We start from the raw sequence: 25,027 nt of genomic DNA, 5'->3' as shown, positions 1-25,027 counted from the left end.
GTCTTCATGACATACTTTTTTACCATTCTGTTTTAAGGACCCTGTTACGCTGAATCCTGAGAACTCGTAAAGCATGGTAGCGTCCCCATCCTGGGACATCAATTTTTAAACAGGAAGACTTATTCTCCCAGTCTTTTACTATCAGGGGACTGGAATGGAGAAATTAAGAAATTGTTCAATAAAAATGTTAGATGCTGCTGCACATAAATTTCAGAAGTATGGTCTGCAAAATGGATCCCAGAAGCGAGGCGTGTTAGGTACATACAGTTTCTGCAGCAGATGGGGAAAGTTAAATCCTCCAGAATGAGGCCCAAAACAAACAACCTGATCAGTTCAGAGAAGCTTAAAATAAAAGCAGCTGATGAACAAGATAAAGATGTCTCAGATCCCTCAAGCAATTGAATGAGGGCCTGCAGGAGGTATCTCTGGTCACTTGGGGATGTCCTCCTTGAGTCTCGAGATGAAAGTGTTCATAGCTATACCTATACTACCAAGACCTAAGCAAGCACCAAATTATTATCTGAAGTGTAGAAGCCATCAGGCAATGAGACTGGGATGTCTCTTCTCTGGCAGGTTCCCAAGGGGTTGGTGTGTGGACCCACAGTGAATATTTGAGGAGCTGCCTGTAAGATGAGCAATCTGGGTTGGAGTCCCAGAAGGACATGGAGTGAGTTGAGCCCCAGTTAGGATGAATATAGTAATCAGATGTTTTCTGTAAATGGTGTGAACACATATTTCAAAAGAAAGTGAAAATATCTTTATACTTCAAGAAATGCTGGGTTCTGCCACTGTATTGCTCATGCTCCAAGATGACCTTTGTTTTGATTGCGTCTCCGAAGACTTTTGTGAAGAAATGCCTAATTTGGGGGTGCTTGGTAGGAAGAAGAAGATCACTGATAGGCTAAAATCCTTTAAATGGCCCAGGTTTCTTTCCTTTTCCCTCCTTCCTTATTCTGTGTTCTTTCTTTCTGTCTTTATTCCTTTTTCTTCTGGCTCAAGGCCTTCACAATTTATGCAAGCTTAGTGTAAGTCACTACAGAAATTTATTTCAGATGACTTATCCTATGTGGCTGGTTGAGCTTGCCAAGGATTTCTGGTGAGCAGATTTGTGTGTGTCTGTGTGTGCATGTGGAAAAGGGAAGGGAGAGTTTTGCATTGCAGTCAGTACAAGTAGGAGCAAGCCAGACATCTGATTTGCACAAAAAAGCAGCATTAAGGAAATATCTGATCTTCTGAGTGCAAAAATATAGTGAAGAAAATGAAGGAAGTTTCCTTCGTTCAAAGCTTGGGACCATGGAAAAGACTGGAAACTTTTCCTGTGCTCTACAGCTGAGCAAATTTCTAATTTATGTATTTTACAGGAGGGATAAACTGTTGCTTAATAAATTATCCTATAGTTTCTCTGAAAAATTGTTCTGAACTACACAATTTTATAGCACCATGACAGTTAGGATCTCGCAAAAACTTTACATTTCCCTAATTGAGTTTCATCCCCATTTTCGTAATGAATAAACTTGGGCCTAAAGATGTTGGATGACTTGTGCCAGAAAAACGTGCAGGTTAGCAGCAGATCAGGGAATAAAACCTCATGAATGCCTTAGCCCATGCAATAACCAATAATTAATATTTAAGATGATCAAGGATGAAAAAATAACCACTTTTTCCCAATGCACGGGCCTGTCTGTCTGTGCACTGTAAATATTTATACCAAAATGACTGTCTTTCCATCAGGATAGGTCTTATTTAGCAGAAGGAAGAGAATAGGATTAATGTTTATACTCACATTCAGTGAAGTAGGCCTTCACCATCTGTGAATTTAATGTAACAAAACAACATTTTCACATGTCATTTACTTTTAATTTCTTCTCTGTTTTAAAAAATGTACTCTAATTAAAGAAACGATTGTGAAAGAGAAGAGCAGGAGGTGAAGAAATCTAAATGCAGAGCTTGAAAGCACCATATTGTAATTTGGGATTAGAAGAGGAAGAGATGAATTTGCATGATGATGCCTTTCATATTTATTCAGTCAGAAAAGTGTTTATTGAATGCTTTAGGCAGAGAATAATGATTACAGACACACTCAGATGCTCAGCCGCTCAAAATAACCAACTAAAATATACTCTCTCCTTCTTAAATGGAGTAGATTCAAAAGTCATAAGTCCCCTTGTACTTTTCTCAGATCATATGCTAGAGATGTCCCAAGAAGCACCAAAATCTGTTTCGTAATCCTTCAAACGTTTCTTTTCCAAAAATACTTTAACACATACCCTTAATTAAATGTATTGACGTTAAAAATGAATTAATATGTGTTGCTAGACCAAAGCCTTTGGTTTCTACAATTTGACAAGGAAAACTGAATCAGAAAAGGAAAATCAGAAAGGCTGATATAAAATATAAGGGAAAACTAGCCAGAGCCACAAAAATGTGATCTTGGCAACTGTAAGGTTCATTAGTAACAAGTGAAAAAAACAAGGAAAGTTTTCATTCTGCTTCAACAGAAAGTGAGAGTTGTCAACAGATAATGCCAAGAGGTCATGATGCTTAATGTCTTTTTTGCTTCAGCCTTCACTAAAACAATTAGCCTTGGCCAGATACACTAACAAAAGTTGCACAGAGCAGAAAGGCCAACCCAGCTAATGCTGGGTAAGAGGTAACTAAGGCTAGAAATTGAAAACAGGTAGACAGTGATGGGAGATATTAAAAGTTCCCATCTAACTTTATATTGTTTAGTTGCCTTCATATGGAGAACTGGTTGAAATAACTTCCAAACAGCTGGTGATTTTTCTGTAGAATGGATACCTGAAGCCCCAACAGCTGAAAAAGAAAAAAAAAACAAACCCCAAAAACCAACATACTGACTATCTTTTTAAAAGAGCTAAGCGCAGCACTAAGGAATTATCATCCATCTTAATCTCCAGCTGCCAAAAAAAACCCCAAAAGCTAGCACAGAATAAACAATTGGCAGATATCTAGGAAATCAGGAGTTTAGGAGCTAACATTAATCTATCCAGAAAAAAAATGTTTCAGACCAATCTATTTTCCTTTCAAGATACAATAATAGTCCTTAGGGAAAAAGCAGTTGATGTTGTATCTTGACTTTAATGAAGGTTTTTTGTGTTATCCTATATAACATCCTCAGTGGTAAGATGTGAAAGCATTAGCTGGATGTACAGAGGGTGTAACTGCTCTATGGAGGGTACAAAAAGAGCTGAAAAACTGTCCTCTAATTATTAAAGATTGACTGCCAGTTCAGACAGAGCCATATGGCACTGGAACTCTCTTGGGTTTGGTGCTATTACATATACTCAGTAACCTTGACTAATAAAAAAAGTATGATTTTAGGTTTGTAGACAACCTAAAATTTTGTAGCAAAGAGAGACTGTCAGCATACTGGAGGGCATAAGTAGAATTCTGAATTTTCTTGATAAACAGGGGAACCATGGTACTATTTATTACAAATAAGTGCAAGTTTCTGCATTTAGACAGTGATAATCCTCTTTATAAATGCAGAATAAGGAAAACTGGTTAGACAGCAAATCCACTGAAAAGAGATTTGCTGAACTTCAAATTGACAACCATTAAAGAAAACTCACAGTAAAAAAAGTCACATTTCTGGAGAAGGACAAACTTTATAGTGGGCTGTATAAACATGAGTAGCATCTGTAAAACACAAGAAATTATCCTTCTCTCCCTTTATAAAGCCTGATCTGAATACTCTGACATTGATTTGAATGCCACGCCTCAATAAAGCTATGCCTCTTTGCTCTGTGTCCAGAGGAAAGCAAAGAGAAAGATCAGAAGTTTTGAAAATACACACCAAAAAGGAAAAATTGAAGGAACTGGAGTGATTGAGCCTAGAGAAAAGAACTGTAGGTGAGACTGTGGCGAGGATCTTCAGACACATAAGAGGAAACTACAAAGGCAAAATACTGTTTTCAATATACACAGAGAGAAGAAGAGCTATTAAGAATAACTTCCAGTTAAACAGATCCTTCAGTGTAAGAGGTAAACTAAATTATCTCTTAAGATCTCTTTGCATTTTTATTTTCTATTTCTACTTCCTAGAAGAGGGCAGAATTTTATTTTTTGGGGGGGTGGGGTTAAACATACATATTATTTTTCTTTTTTGATGGTTTTGGGGGTCACTCTTGACAGAAAACTTGGTAATATGCAACATAAAAGGAACACTGCACCACTGTACTCTTAGGAGTCCACATCGTTCCTTCCAAATGTGAGGGAAATTATTTTAGTAACTCTTTCGGACCTAACTATGAGTCGGTTGCTTTGGAAATTCTTTCACTTGCCTGCTTCTTAAGTTGTGGTGGATTTCTCCAGGGCTTGCAATAAATCCGTAAATGATAGCAATTTGACACTGGGATGCATTGTTAAAACAGCACGAAACCCAGGGCAGTTACACAACCAACAGCTTTCATTCCACAGGCATCATACGGCATAAATAATGGCCGTTTTATTCTTAGCAATATGTAAGCCAGATTGCAGATGCTTTACTTGCAATTTTGAATGCTTACTCCCATGGGCCAAGGCATTTAGAAATCTGGCACTTTCATGCTAGCATGATATTTCTACCAGGCTCCTCAGGAAATCTGACATCATATTTTGTGACATATCTTGCAGATAGCATTTTCTTTTCAATTGCTCACCCAAATGTTCACTGCCTGTTATACACAATACAATTTAATATTGCAAGCTGCTTCTATATCCTGCTGTTAAGATGTAATTTGTTCTTTGTGTTTCTTCTGTAAAGGGCTGGTGACGTTCATTTCTAATGCTCAAATTAGAGAAGAAACTCAGAAGTGAGGTTTACAATTAGACTAGGAATTTGATAAACATCAAGGAATTAGAAGCAGCCACTTTTTAAAACCAAAGATCAAAAGAAATTCTAGAATGTATATGGGCTTGAATAACCATTCTTGCATTCATATTGAATGCTCCTGAAATGATAAACAAGAGAAACACCTAACTTCAGAAGAGTCTCAATTACAGAAAAAAAAAAAAAATTACCGTAACTGTGTAAAAAATTTTAATTATGTGGCAAATATTACCTAATGTAATGACCATGACAAGAATGGAAAGAAATGAAGCCACTTCAGTTGAAAAAAACACAAAAAACAAAACTATTTTTAACATTTTAAAGCAAATGAGTGAATGAAATTTCAAGAGAAATGGAGATTTAAAAAAATTAGTTATAACTTACAAGATTACTATGAGTCAAGAGGAACAGTTCATTTAGCTGAAACCAAAGAAGCCTTAATATAATTTTCGTATTTGGAATTGTTCTCCTACTTTTTGTTTTAGCCACAGCAAAGGGATCTTTCTGGGAATTCTCTACACTTTGATCACTAGACATGAAATGAGAAAGTAAATGCATGAAACAAAGATTTGCTCATCAGGTGACAAAACTATGTCATTTGATCCCATATCATTAAGTCCCTTGGGCTTGCAAAATATACTAACAGAAGCTGAGCACAATTCATTAATCTGTAATTTATCACTTGTCCAGATTTTTGCTGACACTAGAAAAGAAGCTGTAGGAGACCATTTGAAGTCTGTGAAATTTTAAGGAATAATTACTTGAAGCTCCGCTTCCCCATTTTGTAGTCATCCCCTTTCTTTACATAGAGGCTTGCAAGGAAACGAAGCTCCAGCTTCAAATTTACAGGGGGGAATTGTGAGACGTGGTGCCGTTCAATACCTTTCTGCTCAGCCACTTGTAGGTGGGTAGGCAAGTCATGTGTGTGTTTTAACAGAGAGAAGAACAGGCAACGAACTACTGCAGCATACAAATAGCAAAGCCCTTGTCTGGTGCGTGTGGCACATATCCTACTGTGGCGTAACACTAAATGAAGCCCGGTGGACAGATAACAATGCTTCTGCCAGGTTACAAAAATATGTGACTGTTATGGGAGAAAGCTCAAACCCAAATGTGAACTCTTCTGTAGATAAGCACGTATCTGCTAAGCCTGTGCCTTTTCTGCAAGGTGGTGGGAGGAAGGGAAAGCTTTACTCATTATTCACATTTCATGGGGGAAAAAAGTCTATGTCAGAACAAAGCCAGATGCTGAACTCAACATCATCCCCTCCTATTCTAGATGATACGGAATATTTATTTTCTTCCACGTTTACTTTTGTTGCTTCAGGAAAAAAAAACCCTAGTGATCACAGAAAAAAGGCCTGAATGCCAGTGAGGGAGGAGGAAAGGGTCAGGGCATGGTGATCACACTGCCACTTATTTTACCAGCATCCCAGTCTTCGCAGAAATTGCCCATCACATGGCTTGGCACACAGGAGGTGACAGCAGCAGGGCTGGCTTTGATGAGAACAGGCTGTGTCACAGTGACCGTCCGCTCTCTTCAGGCATTTCCAAGCAACTGGAGCTGTGATGGAGACCTTCAGGCTCACGATTTCACATGGCATAGTGCAGGGGTGTGCAAAGAAACGTATTTTGGTCCGGCACTGCCGCATACCCCAGACAATTAACCTTGCATGGACATGGGGCTGTACTGCAGGTATACCTTTGTACTGACCCCAGCCTACATCCCTTGCAGGGTCCAGTCCAGCCTCACAGGTCAGCAGTCAGAGGGAGTTGTGCATTCTTCCCTTCAAATGAATTAAGCAGTAAATTTATCTTCAATGCAGGGACCTCAGTTTGGCTTGAAGCAGGAATGTGCTCCCAGGTCTCTCGGATATCCCTAATAACATTAAGTATTTACCAGGCCAAATCAAGACTGAGATTTGCTCTGCAACTCAGCTTCAGATGTTTCGCCTAGGCAGCAGGAGATTCCAGCACAAGTCCCCTGCCAACTAATATTTAATTAGTTCTAGCTGGAAGAGGAAAGACCAAGAGATCTCAATTTCACAATAATGTACAGCTCATGGGCTTAGGCACAGACCCAGCAGGTAGGAGGCATCAGCACAAGTTTGCACCCTTTTTTTTCAGCTACAGGAGTTAAAAATGAACCTAGCTTTGCACCAACTTTGAGATTTGAAGTGCTGGCTCTGCAACAAAATCTGGCAAGATGACTGTCTGGGAAATTTTACTGACTTTTTAATACAACCCCTTTGTAGCAGTCTGACACCTGCCATCTTCTCCCCCGGTACCGTGTAGGAAGCTCAGGCACTTAACTCAGATTTGTTGAATCTATCAGATAACTGGAAGCCTAATGGGCAGTACTGAGTTTAAGTCTTCTTTGTGGATCTTGCAGAAAATGCTTGTCCTCAGAGGCTTTTCTTTTGGGAGAGCTCAGGAGTTCTTGTTACCAGTGCTTGTAGCAAAGAGAAGTCTGCAAGTTTCCTTAAACAAAGAAATAATGGTAAGATGCTTCATTTCTGCCACTTATTTCCTGAGACCCCTTCACCCCCTAACCTGGGTATTCTGCTGAGTACATTAACATTACAATAGGTCTTGGGGTCACAGCCTGAGACCCACTGTACAGAGATGTGCAATAAGCATCCTGTTTCCAAGATTTTATATTCCCAGTAGGAAAGAGACAAAGATGGTGCTGTTACGACATATAAGTATACGATGCACACACAGGAGCCTTACACAGCAACACTAGAAAAAAAGAAGGGGTGATACCCACTGGTCTCTACAGACTTTTTCTAGCAAAAATATGTGTATGCCCAGAATATTGATCTGAGCATATGCAACAGAGGATGGAGGCACCAGAACAGCTAAGCACACGATGTGGGGTTTTTAAGATGTAAGTACAGAACAATCATTTTTCCAAGGTCCTGGATGTCCAGCAATCTGGATGAAACACCTCCTTCCTCCACAACAGGGCAACATGTGACACACAAAAGCAACAACCTGCAATCGGAAATAGGCAACTTGGGAGACAAGAGGAGTGGAAGGTGGGAAGTGCAGACTTTCCTACAGCAGTACAAAAGAGGTTTGCAAAATCACTTCAGTGCTTTGGTGGTGAAAGAGACTTTCACTAGAGGTTAGTGTTCATAGCTGTTTCTAGAGCTTCTTTAAGAAGTGGGTTTGCTAAACAAGCGAATGGACAGAACCTGGTGAAAGGTCCCAATTACACAGAGAATAAGTCAAACTAGTAAGATTAATGCTTAAGTTCTCTTCTTGCCAAAACACCATGGTATAACTCAACATTGGAAGTATGCATGTCCTTCGGAGTACACAGAGACTCTGAACTTCAGTTGCTTTATTCATTTTGGAAGGGTAAGGATACAGAGAGAAAATCTAAAAAGAAACAGCTGGATTTTTTTTTTTTTTTTTTTTTTGAAGTTGTTTGGAACACATTTTCACAGCTGGTAGCAGGAAGTTGTGATTTTGTAACTCTTACAAATGACTCACAGGCAGAAGAAAAGCACAGCATTTAGAAGTAAGATTGCAACCTGGCCAGCAGAATATGTGATGAAACTTCATAAAAAAAGCGATTAGCTGGTCAATTTATCAGTAAATAAATTGGTTTTTCACAAAACAGTGCTGGTCAAGCTATATGACCAGTGTATTCAATTACCTTCCAGAGTAAGTATAAGCTATTTTACAAGACTCTTTCCCAGAAATAAAAGAAAACGGAAGCTACAACTGAGTAGAAAATAGTGCCCTAGCCATTTCAACCTAACTCTGAGTCTTCTAGGCTCCTTCATAGTGCTTTTCAGTGCTCATTTCACTGAAATTCTAATCTTTCACATTGTTAAATATAAATGGGCATCTGATAATGAGAGCAACATGGAAATTGCAGGTACTCAGGACCTGTCTATAATTCATCAACTTGAGAATGGCAAGGATGGTTTCAGTCCCATTTGCAAATAAAATGTTTTTTCCAGAATCCAAATGAACCGAGGTGACTCACAGTGACCAAGGGTCCCATACCCTTCCTAGCAGACATGACTTTGAGTTTAGAAAGTCTCATCAGAGATGAAATGTTGGCTATTTCTCTAGTGTCTCTAGGAGAAGAAACATGGTGCGAGCGCATTTTGTGAGCTGCAAAGTGCATTTTGGATCAGAAGATAGGTTCTGGGATTCTAGAAAAAGTCCTTTGATTGGATAGGACTGCAATTTTGGGCCAGCACTTCGTAGATGTGAAAGTCAGCATTTCAAATAGCTCCCAGGAAAAACTAATGATGAGTGATCATCCAGCTGTTTTGTCTGACCACAGGGGTACTCTTTGTTGGAAGTTGTTTACTTTCTGACTGTCCTTGCTTGACCACATCCAGGTACTTTATAAAGGAGCACCTGCCCCTTGGGAAGTATTATTCAGTTTTTTGATTCTTTCCTGATCCTAATGTTTGGGTTTGTCATAGAAACCATGTCCATACCACAGAAAAGCTACCTGAAGGAGGGGCTTCTATGAAACACTGATGGTAGCCCGAAGTGTCTAAATATGTTGCTATCCCTTCTGTAAACACAAAAAGACAACACAGAGACAGAATCACTTTTCCAAGCCACTTGTTTAGAAAAGAAAAAGGACTGGTACTTTAATACCTCAACAGAAGATTTTTGTTATTTCTCACCACTAAGTCCTTTAGATCAAGAAAAATAGAAGTAATCTTTACTATCTGCATCATACCTGAATCTTAGTCCCCCAAAATTCACACCTGTGTGGTAAATAAATGGAAAAAGCTTTTCTGATAGATCAAATTTTTTAGAATATGCCAGACAGTTTGCAAGGATGGAATTTCCCCAGGAATTTTGAATTTATGGGTCTATTCTCACTGGAGAGATAAAAAAAAAAAGATGAAGGGAAGGGAAGGACTGAACTTGCAAAATGTATCTCCACATTTCGTATACCCAAGCATTTGTCAAGGACATGGTTTTGATTGGGTTCCTCTGAGATTCGCTGAGAGATATCCAGGTTTGGATCTTAAAAGTAATAAACATATAAGACTGCAAGACTGAAGAAACTGTTTGTGCCAGAATCCAGTTCTTGGCCATCATTAGCAAATGTCAATTTCTTCTTGTAGACACACAAGAAGTTGCTCAGAAATATTAAATTTTCACAGTCATAGAAATGGGCAAAGATTCTGGAAACCGATTTGTTTTAATTTATTTGGCTCATCCCTAGTGGGAGCAATGCAATATTGACAGCGTATCCTCCCCCTACTCATGAACACAACTGGTGTTATGTTCGAGCCAAAAGAGAAAATATGAACAGACTCTGTGCTATTGCAGCATTTTGGCAAAATTAAAAGTCTTCAAATGACTATGGGAGAAAGTGTTGCAGTAGAGATATTAGGAAGTTTCACAGGTAGTACAGCCTGAGCCTGCATGAATTTGGGCTGGGTTGACTTTCCTCTGTGACCAAGCTGCAAGAAGATGTTTTAGGCTGGTAGCACCCTGAGCTGAAAAGTTTGCCTCAGGATAGAGGTTTCTCTTTCTTCCCAAGGGATCTTACTCCGAGAATGGCAATGGTGTGAGTATCAAAGCTTGGTGAGTAAATCTCCTTGAAGGGCTTTTCCCTGAGCTGGTATCTAAGAGATCTTGTTCCATTTAGACTGAACATAGAGGGCAATGCTTAATGTGACCCAAGAAAGGGAACAGCTGCGGGATCCTTGACTCATATTTAGTAGAAAGCAATATATTGGATGGAAACGTCTTTGTGAAAACTAGCTGGATGCAAATGCCTAGATTAAGAATAATTTGCTTAAAAGCAAGCCCAGTCCAACATAACTTGGCAGATCTAAGGACATGTACAAGGTCCACTGCAGAGTAAGGACTTTCTATCCTGTTAGCTAATGGCCTGGCCATGGGTTAGTTTTAGGCGTCTGTGAAGGTATCATTGCCCCATCGCACTCTTAAAATGGTCCAGTTCAGGGTACCATGTAGAGGATCCTCACTACTTAGCACTGGTGAGACCTCATCTCTGCATCCTGTTCTGGGCTCACGAGCACAAGAGCAACAAGAACATACTGGAGCGAATCCAGTGAAGGGCCCTGAAGATGATTAGGGGCTTGGAGCATCTGTCACATGAGGAGATGCTGAGACAGCTAGGATTGTTCAGCCTCAAGAAGAGAAGGCTTGGGAGCAGATCTTATCTACATGTGTAAGTAATGATGGGGGGAGTCAGACTTTTCTCAGTGGTGCCCATTGAACGGACAAGAAGCAATGGGCACAAATTGAAATATCAGAAATCCCATTTAAATACAAGAAAAAACTTTCCGACTGTGAGAGTGATTGAACACCGGAACAGGTTTGCCCAGAGAGGTTGTGGAGTCTCCATCCATGGAGATATTCAAATCCCAACTGGACATGGCTCTGGGCAACCTGCCCTAACTGATGCTGCTTTGAGCAAGAGCATTGTACAGGACGATCTCTAGGGGTTCCCTACCAACCTCAACACTTCTGTCATTCTGTGATTTTGTGTCCCACTAATGGTGTAGCTACTGAATGCTCTATTTAAGCTTTTAGGCCAGATGAGTCCAAGCACCAGAGGTCAAAAATGGAGGAAGGGGCAAGCACTAGCAGATAACTGACCCAAGGGGTGGGAAGCAGGGGAGCCCTTTCATCTCTTAGGACTTATGACAAACACATTAAAACAGGAAACATGACTTTTAGCTCAAGATGCCATCTGCAGGTGCGTGCAACATAGTCCTAAGCTGTGCCTATGAGTGGAATATAGCAAAAGCAGAAACTTGGATGCAATTCAGTCGGTAGCACAGAAAAGGAAAAAGTAAAATCTTATCTCTTTACCCCTCATAGAGCTTTTCATGCAATTTTCCATATCAGGCATAGTACTTACTTAGATCAGTCCTCTGGCCTGTAATATGCACAATAATAATAGAAACCACATACAAACACATCATATTGCAGCTTTTCGTAAAGCAATTCAGCTCCATTGAAATCAGCAAGGATGTAGCTAAAGCATTATCACAGTTGTAGCAAGCAGGGAGCACATGCAATTCCACGGTATGAATGAGAATGGAGTAGGAGAGTTTGGGAGCTGACTTTTAACATGTAGACACTAGCAATGAAGCTGCAAGATTTTAATCAACTACACTGTTTTACATGTGCCATGCATGCCATTTGCTTATTTTGGGAACAGCTTATTACTTTGTCTGGTCTACTGTAAATGTTAATTCATGTAAATGCTAATCAAGATTCTTGCTCTGGTTTCCCACCTCACCTAATTGGATTGCATTAGAGCTTGTTTGGAAGTTTGCATTCAGAATCACAAATGGGATTGGATCACATCTCCCTTCTCTCAGCGTGGTGGCAGCTGTGCTGCAGAGAAAGAGTGGAAACTAACAGTAACAAGGCTAATATCTCAGTGAAGGCAAATCCCTTTTTTATGCAAATAAATGTCCTGCAGAGTTACTTGGAAATGGTCACACACCTCACTCCAGAGTGTCTAGCAAAAGTAAGGAACTCTGTTATTTTACAACAAACAATAGAGGATTTGCAATGACCACAGGATTTAATTGAATGTGGGACATGCAGGAGTCTGTTTATTGAAATGTAGCGTATTAAAAATACTGTGACCAGACTTAGGAGGTAGGGAGGGAGGGAGGATGAGCTGCTTCCTCCTGCTATGAGTTTGGCTTGGCTGGTATTGAAATTTGAGGAGAAGCCCCATTAACTACCATTTGGTTCTCAGTGCAATATTTGGACTTAATGAAAGTAACTACTCCTGAATCACAAGAAAACAAAAATAACATTTATCATGTAGCTAAATGTCTCCCAGTTTTAGTGTGCAACCACTTCTACCAATGGGCCAGTTCTGCAGATTTATTCACTTTTTTTTCATTGGCTAAAGTCTGTATCCCCAGAAACTTTACTTGGATGATGGATTTAATGTTTTCTGAAAAGAAAAGCAAAGTGACAAGGTCCATTCTAGAAAAGATGCTTCTTTCAACTTTAAGTTTTTTCAAGCTTTTCAATGCACTGATGTGATTGGAAAGAAATACCCATGAAAACTACTCAGATATTTGGCCGCTCCCTAGCAACTTTTACCTAAGAACCACAACACTTTATATAAGATAAAATATATAATATATATAATTTTTAATTTATAAAAATTGTCACAAATATTGCTCATCAGAAATTCTTTGAGATAAGAAATCTTAATCAAAGGTGAAACATTTGCATCACACCTAGGGTGAAAAACTGCCAGTTTCCTAGCTCAGAACAGTCTGAGTTTCTGACAGCTCTTGTGGGGGTCTAATTGGGAGATCACTTTCCAGGACTGATGGCCTGAAGACAGACCCTGCTATATGGAAGAGAGCTGGCAACTCCACCTTCCCTGAAGCAGAGGCAGGAGCACTCTCTCCAGCCCTCAGCATATTCATCTCTTCCAAACCTCCATTGCCCAGGCTTGCTTGGTTAGACTTGGTAAGAGCTGGAAACAAGACACCTGTAACTGCATGGATTTGGAGTCCTCATTTAATTTTTTGTTAAACAGCCTTCTCTGTTTTTTTCTTCCTTCCACAGAGAATTTGAAAACCTCCATTTTTTAATTTCTAAACAGAAACTCTAAATGCTAAGAATGATATGTGCTTTCCTATTTGACAGAATTAGAAATAGGAGCTCAGATGTATTAAGAAATATAGCCTGGAAAGCATTTAAGTGCTGCTAAAATACATGGGACTTAGGAGCCTAAATATCACTTCAGATTTGGCCCTCGTATATGATAATGACATCTTCACTGTTTTTCCCCAAATACTTAGCAAGCTACCAAGAGGGAAATCTGGCATTTTATATGTGTTAATGTTACTCACTGAGGTTCTCTGTAAAACTGTCCAAGCCAAAATGTTTTCGACTATTTGTAATTTTATTACTGATGGAGCCCCGGAATGAGAAAGTACCAGGAGTCCCAGATATGGGGTTTACCCATTTTTCCTTCTAACACTCCAACTTACTGACATACACTCTCTCTCGATTCATAACTCAATGCTACAACACACTGCTGTTATTTTACAATTTTCTTTACATCCTGGACTAGTGGCAGGAAAGAAGCCTCAAGAGGAAGACAGCAGCCTCTCCTCACTTCAACTCTTCACAAAGAGGAAGACTGAATGAGTCCTCTTAGTGGGAAATGAACTTCAGGAAGCTCTCCAAAGAGCCAATTTGAACCCATTCCTGTGTTGTGCAGAGGTTCCTAGCATGCCAAGACAATTCGGCATTGAATGAAGAAGACTGGGAGTGAATTCATTTGTGGGGAAAAAAAATAATCTTTCCATTGCATCTACTAGATTCAAAGAGAAGGGTGGGCATTAGAGAGAGGGAAAAGAAAAAAGGTACTGAAAGGGAGTTGTTTAGCAAGAAGATGAAGGTGTAATAACCCCAATATGATAATTGCCACAGTCCTGTTGATGTGTTGTATCTTACAAGTTTAAGTTCAGAGACTGCACGGTAAAATACCCTCTGGCTTTCTTATAAATCAACTCTGCTGTTTATTATAAACACAACCAGACTTGAGAACCAGCAATGACAATGATGAAAGAATTCCCTCTGCTCCTCTGAGAAGCTTGGCAGCTTTCCCATTGCTAATGTGTTCTCTTTGCATCTTCTAACAGTTCAGCCCTATTTGCTGCAATCTTCATTGTGGGTGCTGAATACTCAGTGTCTGTAATATCTTTGCAAGCCTGACATTGAGTAATAGCTTCCTAAAAACGCCTTGAAGGCCATTTTAAATGTGGCAAAATGGTCTGTAACAAAATAGGTAAATGCAAAAACCTCATGGGATTTATATAAAAAGCCCTTGAAGAAGGGAAGGAAACTAATTGCTGTCTATGTTCAGCTGTTGTGTTAAAATACCTTTTGCTTCAACACTTTTCACGGCTAATAATACTAATACACTTTTTCCTGGGGAGATGTAGCTTTTCTCACAAGAATGTCTGTCACCTAGAGGATAACACATTATTCAGGTCAAGAAATGCTCCAGAAAAGAGTGTCACATATGGGAACAGTTTCAGGTACTTTAATATTTTCCCAGACATTGCAGAGCCTTGTGGAAGATCTTTCCATGTGTCAATCATCTTTACAGACCCAGATTCTGATTGAGAGGTGTAATCAAATCTCTGAGAAAGGTGGTAAACAACAAAAAAGATCAAAGAAAAAGTCTTTCATGGTTGCAAATGCTTCTGTCTACATAAACCTAACTATAATTTGTATGTGCTAGATCATACGTGGAATTTTGTCCCACACTTACAAGTGCTTAGGGTTGATAGCAATCTACACAATGAAAGAATAGTCTCTTAAATAACTGTTTTCTCAGTAACCAGCTTGCTGGGACTGCAAAGAAACAACTAAGAAAGAATGCTTTTAGGATGAAAAAAATATTGTATAGACAACTGCCAAAGACTTTACCTTTAGATAACTGTCTTTTTCTATCTCCACTGGAATAGAAGCAAAGTTGATAAGCTTCATTGAGACACATGTTATGCTTTGTTGTGACCATTACACACAATCTCTGCATGCTCTCCAAATGCTTTGTCAAGGTTGAGCGGGCATAAGGACACCACTGAAGTTCTTACCATAGGTAGAGAATAGTATATTACCAACACGTTATGTCAATGGAGCTGAGCATGCAATGAAGAAACAGTGACTTGGGCACACCTTTGTAAGCAAATATATCCGTGATCCTGATATATACTATAAGCCACCCATTGTAGAAGTTGGAATGACATTAGCAGTAGAAACTATGGTGACACTCAGGTGACCATAGCAGAAAAAGCTTTCATGAGGTGGAAAATAATGTCAGCAACAGTGAACATTAAGAGAATCATCCAACACTATATCCTTTATCAGCATGACCCTTGAAGCTGCCTGCATGGGAGTTGCTCAGTTACATCCCACCTCTCTGGGGCTCCTATGACTCTTGCTGGTTTTGGTCACCCACCAGCCACCATGCAGTGCACATCAGACATAAAGTCCCATCTGTCAGGAGTACGGTCACTGCCCACAGCTCACAGGTATGGGCCAACCACAAAGTATTGCTGTATTCTTGACCTGGGGAATGAAAAAAGACATGTGAGTATGGACCATGCTCCCTACCACAGTGAAGAGTGCCTTAGAGACGCTTTTAGCAAAGAAAACAAGTACAGAAAGAAAATCTGGCAATCAACCTGGCACCTTTCAAGCAAATGAAACGATTATTTCAATCAGCCACATACTTACTCTCTTTTTTCCAAAGTAGAGACTACAGGGTGTAGCCTGAGATGTCCAGATTTTATTTCATAACCGTTCTGCTTTATATTTCATTTGGCTTAGCTTTACTATTTTTACAGTCTACCAAATGCACTGCAGGGTTATAACAACCATTTTCAATGTCTTCTGTTTATCCTTGAGGCAGTTCCCTCCTGCCTGTTGCTAAACTGTTTTGAGTAATGTGGTTATTCAAAAAATAAATACATCTCTGTGAAATGCATCTAAACGTGATCCTCTCTGAAATGTTATTTAAATTCTATACTACATCCTTGGCTCAGAGGCTTGGGGATATTTTTTTAATCCCTCTCTCTCTAGTCTTTCAGTCACAGATGAACTTTCCAGGAATAAAACTTTCAAGAGTCTTATACATGATACGATGAAATTCTGCAACAGAAATGACACAAACTTTTATCCACTTGCTGGAGTCAGATTATTTCAAGAAATATATTCTGCTCAAAGTACCATCATGTTCCTCTGCTGTATGTGTTTCTGAAGTAGTCATGGCTTTCATCACTTTACATTTAAGGAGTCTTATGCTATTTCTCTGTATGCTGTACTACAAGCAGTGAAGACCTGTCAGCCTGAATTACTTTCATTCTCAGAGTCATTATCAGGAAGGGACTAGAAGAAAGTCTTGTTAAGAAATAACATCCTCTGCTTTTCCATGTAACCACCTTTATTATGTGTTAAAGAAATGAAATCTTTGAAGACATCTGCTTTGAGAGACATTCTGAAATCAGTAAAAAAGGGCAGAGAAAGCAGATCTTCATGGTTTCCCAGCTGCATCCACTAGATTTCATGACTGAGAGCTCTGATTTCAACCAAAAACATTAAAAAATAAAATAAAATACAGGCATAGCTCATTCAATGGAAAGATAGTGGTCCCAAGGAAAAGAATATTTCAGTTAGCTGACTGCCCCGTTTTAATTCTCTTCCTACTTTTACTGTGACCACAACTGCTGTACACCACAGACCAAACACCCTTCTCTGCAACCACTTTTAGTAAGTTAGGCTTCTGCAATCCCATGTTTCTAACAGTTTGTTATGTTGGCAGGGCTGCAATGTCCAGGGTAACAGAACTTTGCACTCACCTCCAGTGCTGGAATAGTCCAGCAAGTGGGCATCACAAGGAGATGGCTCTGGGCCAGAAGAAAGGGTCTGCAGCTCAGCACTGTCCTGCAAATACAGTGATGGTCTTGGTTTGGGTAGAAAGAGGGTGACATGCAGCAATAAGAGGATAGAAAGCTGTGCTGGAGAAGTGAACGGTGTTTTAGGTGGCCTAACTCAGCAGCACCTCTATTTTACAACTTTGTGTACGTAGCAGCTAAAACTATTTGACAGTGGAGGTTAGTGAATTCATTCCCAACATCTTTTTTAAAAAGTAATTAAGCTGGGCTGGATAAAGCATGCAAAGGTATCAGGAGACGTTTCCCGGAGCTATAGCATAGATGTGCAGCTGCTGAGGAAGTTGATTTTGCCTGCTAGAGGAGGGAAGCTGCTGATAGAAAAGATTGTGTACACTGGCAGTTTGCATTTCTTTAGCAAACTTCATTTTCTGGCAACAGTTGCACAGGAAATCTTTTCCACTGTGGGATACTATCTGACAGAAAAGTGTAGTTGCTGATGGAGAAAATGGTATGTGTCCAACCAGAAAGGATTTATCCATCTGCTGCCCACTGCTAATAAATATCTGATTATAATGGAGAAGGTCTAAAAATATTCCTAAATTTTCAATTAAACATTCCCCTACACAAGATTTTCTTGGGAATCCTCCTCAACATTTTTTTTTTTTCCCAAATGTAGAGAGACACTTCTTTTAGAAGTTATTAATTACCAAAATAGAAATAAAAAAGAAGATCTGACTATCAGAGACAACGTTCTTCTGTAATCCAATTACGAACAAGTCTTAATAACCCTTTATGAGAAGAAATGGAAAAAAAAAGTAATAGAGAAAAAGCCATGAGGTGAATAAGAAGGTTAACATGCAACTTCACATTGAAATGCTGCTCCAGTGTTTACAGAAGAGTGAGCTGTGAACATGTATTGCTTTTGGCCCACAGAGTTACACTAATCACAAAACTAGAATGATCCCAGACAATCCAGCACAGATTTTTAATTGAGCTCTGTGCATTGCTGGGCCAGGGCTCTGGGAATTTAGTCATTTCTGTATGATTAATAGACACCAAGTTAATGGCCAGAAGGGACCAACAGATCAATCAGTCTGACATCTTGCAAAACAAAGCTCATGAGATTTCACCCACTTGTCTTGCACTGCTTCTAGAAACACATCTAGTCTTGATCTGTGGATAGCCAAAGATGGAAAATCTATTGCTTTCTTTGGGAGCTTGTTTCACTGTTAGAAATGTATGTCCTGCTAGCAATTTGAATACCACTGGTTTTATTTTTGCAGCTGTTGTTTCTCACTAATATTTTCTTTCCCAAGTTAAACGACTTTTTTGTATTTGGGGTTTTCTCCCCACTAAGCTAAGCAATACTGATAATCAAGTTTTCTTTCTCAGATTTCTTTTTGATGAGAGAGTCTATCAGTGCATGGCACTTCTCACAGCCCTCAAAACCTTTTTGCAGCTCTTTTTTTTATTTCTCCAGACTCTTCCCAGGAGACTCTGCATAATGTGGAGACCAGCCCAGTAATGCTCCAAATCTATGTGTTAGGTAGATGTTGACAAATTTCAGCTTCTTGTTTGAAGGATTTCATCATTATCCCAAGGCACAACAATGATCTTTTTGCATACTCAGTGTTATAATGAGTGTTTGTCCTGGTTTCGGCTGGGACAGAGTTAACTCTCAGTAGCTGGTACAGTGCTGGGTTTTGGATTTAATGTGAGAATACTGTTGATAACACTCTGAGGTTTTAGTTGTTGCTAAGTAGCGCTTATCTTAAGCCAAGAACTTTTCAGTTTCCCATGCTCTGCCAGCAAGCAGGTGTGCAAGGAGCTGGGAGGGAGCACGGCCGGGGCAGCTGACCCGAACTAGCCCAAGGGATATTCCATACCATGGAACGTCATGCCCAGTATATAAACTGGGGGGAGCTGGCCGGGAGGCACGGATCGTGGCTCTGGCATCGGTCAGCGGGTGGTGAGCAATTGCATCGTGCATCACTGGGTTTTTTTTTCCTTCCCCCCCCCCCCTTTTTTGTTGTTATATTCCTTTTCATTACTATTAGTAGTAGTAGTATTAGTATTATTATATTTCATTATTATTATTGTTAATTTTATATTTTACTTTAGTTATTAAACTGTTCTTATCTCAACCCACGAGTTCTGCCTTCTTTCCCGATTCTCCTCCCCATCCCACTGGGAGCAGGGGGAGGGGGACAGGGAGTGAGTGAGCGGCTGCGTGGTGCTCGGCTTCTGACTGGGGTTAAACCACGATAGCGTTACATTGCACATTTTACAATCTCTTATCTTTCTGATTTCATGTGGCTAAATGCTATATGTCTGGCACTCAAAAGCTTAATAGAATTAAATAAACTACTGCATTATTTCAACTCAACTAGTAATTTAAAGATGTAATGGGATGCATTTACTCATTTGCATTGCATTTGTGATGTTGTACCAGGTAATTATTCTAAAGAAAGTCAGCTCTGATTTAGACCTCTGCCTTCCACTTTGGCTGTTCAACTTGAATTTATTGATCCCATCATCTTCCTCAAGGATAAGAGGGTGTTTAACAGAGGCTGTACTTTCTGATTTAGAGCTGACTTCTGACACTGCAATCACAGTTCTCACTGGAAGAGGCAAACTGTAGCTCACAGTCATGCTGATGGTGGACTGAATCATGTTACCTTTTGTGCGTACTCACACCAGAGTTTAAATACTCCCTGGTTATGAATGTGATGATTGATAGCCTAACCATAGATGTCCCACAGAGCCTCTTTCTTGGCCTGTTCTGATCTTCCAGAAACGGTCTCAATTGCCATAAGAAAAGCATTGTTCCCACTATTGCTTTGTCATGGTCTGGATAACAATTATGGGTAACATTTTATACAAATGCATTCTGTCTGCCTGTATTTTGTGGAAATTAGGCAATCGGAATCTGATTCTTTCCCCTCTGCAATCTTCTCGCGGGGTTCATCAAATCCCATTGTATCCTCACTGAAGAGGACACTTCTCTTTTAAGCACCGTGAGTGCATGCCGAAAAGGTGACAGTCAGGGGAGGATCAGAAAGAGCAATACCCACGGGCTTGCTAACTGACTGTAGGGAGGAAAAAAATGAACAGGAGAAGTTTCATAATCTGAGAAATACAGTTTATCTATAGAAAACCATTTTGGAGACTTAAAGTCAAGGTGAAGCTATTGAAATGGGCAGCTGGTTATCTCATCCCAGCTCACTGTTTTCCTAAGGCGTTTTTCCTTCCAGTCCCTAGCTTCGACATCCACCTCTAACATGCCAAAATCTAAGATGGTTGCCTTACCTTCGTTAATGTCAACAGGAAGAGGTAAGCATTTCCAAGGTAAGTCATGTTAAGACAGGTATCTGGGACAGGTAGTTTACTTTTAGAAATGCGTATCTCCCTCCAGTAATTAGAAAGGGAGTCAGAGTAACTAAGCTGGACTTACATGCCAAGTTTTTGGGTGCACAGGTTAGGGACGAGGCATTTAATCTTCTGCATCCCATTTTGTTTCAGGTCTCTTTTTGGATATATGCTGGCACATTAGCACTGGATTTGGCTCATTGAATCTCAGTGCCCGTAACATCCCCAGGAGCTTGCTACGCGTTGTGACTATCTCCAATGTTCTGGCAGGCCCTATGTGTGGTCAGTGCTTTATAGGCAGTTTGTACTTGCAGAAAATTGTTGGGTGAAAGAGGGTTGGCCAAACCTGTGACTCACATTCTTGCCTAGTCGTTCCACAGATTGTGCTCAGAGAATAGCGAGCACAATCGTGATACGAAGTCTTTCATCAGCAGTTGGTTAGTTTGGCAACTCCACGTCCTGTCTGGAAGATTTAGAGAAGAGATTCATGCCCTTTCTTCCTATTACCACCCAGTGAATCCATTCTACATAAATGGCCTATAGGAGTGGCAAACCATCTCATTTCTTATAGAGAAACTGACTGATGTTCCTGATCCTTAACTACCTAATCACAGGCTTTCTAAGAGGGTCCTAGCCTTTACCATATTTACTACATCCCAAACTGATTGCCCTTATAGGTTAGATCTTAGTGCTGCAAATGAGGCACTCATGATCTCAAATAACAATTTTAAAGCAAACTGAATGTTGCAGAGCGATTACAATCAACAGACCATCTATAAAATAAAATGCAGATTGCAATCTGTCAGAAAGACAAACCTCAAAATGTTATTATATTTCATGCATGTCTGATGATGATATCATGTCCATGTGTTCAACTGATCTAAGGGATTTGCCCTTGGCTCTCTATGTTTAGCAGAGACAAACAGACATCTCTACTTGATGATTCATCTCTTCCTAAAACAGGGAGAAGAAATCATTTTCTGGTGCACATCTCTTTCACTAGTTATAAAGAGAATCTTGATAAACAGGTTACAGCATGCAGATGACCCTTAGCTGACTAGTATTGTGAGATGAACCCTACCTAGTATTTGACTGCAAACAATAAGAATAGAGGAGTGACCACACTAGGTGAGAATGAAGGTAGTCTGTCTCCAATAATACCTAAAAGCATCTTTCTGTGGGAGAGTACAAAACCAAACAAAAGTGGTATTTCTCCCAAGCAGTACTTCTCCCAGCCTTCAGACTTCTCAAGCTAGACATGGCTTCTGTCTGCAGAATTTATTTAAGGTTAATAAAAATGTAAAAATATATGATAAACTTTAATGGATTTCTACTCCATGAACTTGTAAAGTCTTCCCTTGACTCCTTGTAAACTTTTTGTATCCTCATTCCACATCTTAACTTCATGTTCTTCTGTTTCTGTTTTGAAATTGCTTCATTAGAGATGCTCACTTCCTATCCATCCACCTCACGCCACTCATGACTTTATTGATCTATATCACACTCCTCCTTAGTTGTCCTTGTAGTCAGAAAAGTCCTGCCTTATTCAACTGTTCCTCGTATGGGAGTTTCTTTTATTATGTGCAATTGCCACCAACTCAAGAGAACGTGAAGTCTATTGTCTCCTTTTTATTCCATATCATTCTCTCATGGGCAACCCAGCACCCCTCAGGTGACTCTTGTTTGTGAGCGTTGCTCCCTCAAACCATTAACTCCTGATGCTGGAAGGAACACGGAATGGTCTCGTGAAACAGAGCAGGTAGGTGACACAGAAGTACACACAAAAGATTTTTAAGGTTATTTGAGATTTTCTGAGCAGGCAAATGCTGCTGTGAACATTTATAATAAAGTCTCAACACAGTTACATGAGCTGTCTTGCTGATGTACCTGTCTATAGAATTACCACATAAATTTTTGGAAGTACTTTTTAAGGGTGATGAAGTAAAACAGTATTTGTAAAATTATACTGTTGTAAATTAAACATTGATATAGATGTGATGATTTTTTTTGTTTGTTTTGAAAAAGCAAAACTCCAGAAGTTTCTCATTAGAATTTTACCATAGAGAAAGTGTGTATTTATGATACACACGCGTTAGCCAGAGAGGAAATGTTACTATTTGCATCAGAAAAAAACAACTATTTATATAGCATTTGCAGGTTGCATTTTATTACTTTTCCTTAATAAAATCACTCCGATTATATGGTAATAATGAAGAAAAATCTACCATGTTTTCCTTTTTCAAATTGTGATTGGTTCAAAATGGATTTTTGTTATTGACAGGTTTTATGGCAAGAATTTCAAAAGTTATTGTGCACACCTAAATTCATTGCACCCTGAAGTCAGTGGCAGCACCTGCTAGTTCCACTGAGAATGACGTGCTCAATGCAAAGCAGTTTAGATACTAAGCTTTACGTATTTACTTCTTCCACACCTCTATACCTTATTTTCCTCTTGTTTTCTCACCCTTTTCACCCTAAAACCACTCAAAAGCACCCATGACTTAAAGAATTACTTGCACTAAGCCACATTCATGCACATGACACTGTATCATGTGTCTGTATTAGACTAAATTAAGGCTTTTGGCAACAAGCCCCTGCCCACAAGAATTCACTATATCTGCATCTTGTTGCAGGCTGCACCCCATCCAAATGCCATGCTCAGCTCACAATTCACAATCCCTTTGAGTAAGCACAGTGGAAAATGCTATTTTGTAGAATTTTGCTATAAATCTGAAGAAAATTTTGCCTTTGGAGGCTTACTGATCATTGAAACGTAGAGGATTGCTCACCCAAATGAATAAAACAGAAATTGTTTACCCAGAACTGTCCTGTTGAAACCATCATATTTTTTGCATATTGTTGGGTTTTACGATAAAAATAACTTTTTTTTTTAATGACAGAAGCATTTTATAAAGCAGCCAAAAGACTTGGAACCAAAGAGAAAGGTGATTTAAAACAAAATAAAAATTCCATTAGATAGTACTTCATGGTTATTTAAAGATTTACAGGTTCATTTAACACCTACATAGATGAAATTGTCCTTCTGCATGGCTTAAATCCCTGGTGGGGCAAACACAACCCAGCTGGCTTTTGTATTTTATGTGTTCAAAGGGTCTTTGTTAAATATCTCAAAGAAACTAGCTGGTTAATGAGATCAAACCAATACATTCATTGGTCAAAAGCAGTCTTGTTGTCAAAGCATTATTTGGGAATTCAGAAAATGTAACCTCAGGTGTGATCCTGTCTTAATATGAGCATGCTATTTAGAGCAGATTTGTTAAAGTAGTTAGGTGTCCTACAAGTGCACAATTTTATTCACATTACACATTACTTGGGCCAAGGCTGGCTTTTACTGCAAACCTCAACATTGGCTTCGAGATTCAAATGGGTCTTCAAAGTCAGGCTTGTTCTAAAGACAGCTTTTGGACTAGAAATGAGCTGTGAAGGACAACGTTGAAACGTCACTGGAAGATGATCTCAAATAGTAGGTGTCCTGTGGCACAGAGTTTCAAGGGAGCCTGAACAGGGTGGTCAGACTCTTAAAGTCACTCAGCGTTGTGCAAACATGGTTCAGTAGAGGAGACTGGGGAAGTGGAACCAAGAAGGATGCCAGACCACTTCCACCATCTCCCTCATCTACTCTCTCACAAACTTAGCTTCCCCCAGCCCACTTTTTCAAACATTTTGTCCCTGCACTCATTTTTTTTTTAAATCTATACAAAAAAGTTGTCTTTAAGCACTACCATGACTGTCTACTGAGTTCACAAAACCCTGTAAGAGGGAATAGTTGCAGCCATCACTTTTTTAGGTTATAAAGAAATTGTAATGTCCTGGTTTCAGCTAGGACAGAGTTAATTTTCTTCCTAGTAGCTGGTATAGTGCTGTGTTTTGGATTTAGTAGGAAAATAATGTTGATAACACACTGATGGTTTTAGTTGTTGCTAAGTAGTGTTTATACTAAGTCAAGGATTTTTCAGCTTCTCGTGCCCAGGCAGCAAGAAGGCTGGAGGGGCACAAGAAGGTGGGAGGGGACACCGCCAGGACAGCTGACCCAAACTGGCCAAAGGGATATTCCATACCATATGACATCATGCCCAGTATATAAACTGGGGGAGCTGGCTGGGAGGGGCGGATCGCGGCTCAGGAACTAACTGGGCATCGGTCAACGAGTGGTGAGCAATTGCATTGTGCACCACTTGCTTTGTATAGTTTAATTCTTTTAGTATTACTATTGTCATATTATTATTATCATTATCATTGTTTTTCCTTCCTTTCTGTCCTATTAAACTGTCTTTATCTCAACTCACGAGGTTTTTTTTTCCTGATTCTCTCCCCCATCCCAGGGGTGGGGGGGCAGTGAGCGAGCAGCTGTGTGGTGCTTAGTTGCCGGCGGGGGTTAAACCAC

This window comes from Gymnogyps californianus, chromosome 4 (assembly GCF_018139145.2).
Source record: "Gymnogyps californianus isolate 813 chromosome 4, ASM1813914v2, whole genome shotgun sequence".
Classification (NCBI taxonomy): Eukaryota; Metazoa; Chordata; class Aves; order Accipitriformes; family Cathartidae; genus Gymnogyps; species Gymnogyps californianus.
Note: the sequence above shows the minus strand (reverse complement) of the source record.